Source organism: Rhodnius prolixus, unplaced genomic scaffold, assembly GCF_049639745.1.
Source record: "Rhodnius prolixus isolate KJV_2025 unplaced genomic scaffold, Rpr scaffold_2, whole genome shotgun sequence".
NCBI classification, from domain to species: domain Eukaryota; kingdom Metazoa; phylum Arthropoda; class Insecta; order Hemiptera; family Reduviidae; genus Rhodnius; species Rhodnius prolixus.
In genome coordinates, this window is record NW_027411592.1 from 29,658,686 (window position 1) to 29,660,031 (window position 1,346).

Here is a 1,346-nt window from a genome sequence, read left to right on the forward strand (position 1 = left end):
TCTGCAGGCTTAAAAGTAACATACAACCTGCTAAAAGTACCTAAAGAACTGCCTTAACAAGCTAACACTATTGTTACCAATGTTGGTACACTTGTCTCTGGAGAGGCTTTCTCCGTTGAGTTCAACGGAGTGAGAAAAGAACAGAAATTTCAATATGAGAACGATCTTGATGTAATTTAATAAAGGGCGATTTTTATATCATTTTGTCACCAAAAGAAAACCGAAGGTCCAAAAAAAAAACAAAAACGAAGGCACTGTAATCCGATCTTAAAGGACAACCTCTACCTGGGACTAAACTTTCATTTAACATCCCTCGGAAAACTATGTCATTGGATGTTTTATTCTTCGAACACTGGCTTCATCTTGCTTTGAAACCTGAGGCTTTATAGATTAGGTTTACCGCTCCTTTGATAGTTACGGCTAGCGAGTACTATAAGCGCTCTACAGCATCCTCTGTTTTGAATTATTTAATAGAATATGACCAAATCGTTTCACTAACTATCGTTTTCAGCATGATTTATTTTTAGTGTTTTACAAATATACGACATAAGTACGTGTAGCAGCGCTAGAATTGTACCTAAACTCGTACACTCCAAACTGTTTATTACCACTAAGGTTAAACTGTTTAAAATATATAAATTTAGTTTATTTTTGTCTTTTAGCGAAAATGACTTGATAATTAACGACTTCTTTGAAACTGTTTTTCACATACTCTTCGAGATTTCAAATAAACGCCTCATTTTAGATTCGAAAAGTGTATTTATTTCTGAATTACTGTACATATTCACTACAAAAATGCCAAAATAACGATGAAATTTGTTTTCTACAAAATGATTTTAAAATTTTAATGACTTTAACCAAAATTGGGTACTTATGGTCCCGGAAGGACAGTTACAATCCGTAAGCAGAACTTGCTAAACTAATGATATTGCTTTCACGTGGAAAACAATAATGTGCTGAACAAAACAATAAAACTATTCAGAACATTATCATTCATGCAAATGAGAATCAGTTACGAATAGAAACAGAATTCAAATTTACATCTATTTTAATCAATACTACACTTTGATCTTAGCCAAAAGGCCGAGAAGCGATCTTAGCAATTTTAGATTGGCTGAGAAATAAATTCTTACTATTTCATTTTCAAGAGGAGCTGGTTTCTAACTTAGTCCAATTTGAAAAATTATTGTGCTTAGATGATATCAAAACAAACCATATTTGTAAATTTACTATCGAGGGATTAAGAGTAAGATCAATATTATTGTAGGGCTTAAACATGTACTATTGTTGTCTCCTTTGTGCTTTTGTGTCTGAATTATTCTCTGACATAACATTCATTTCTTCAA

General features: G+C 32.4%; 1 pseudogene; it reads right to left on the reverse strand.

The window, feature by feature from the left end:
• Positions 1–951: 951 nt before the first annotated feature.
• Positions 952–1,095, reverse strand: LOC141450567 (U2 spliceosomal RNA; annotated as a pseudogene).
• Between the last annotated feature and the right edge of the window lie 251 nt (positions 1,096–1,346).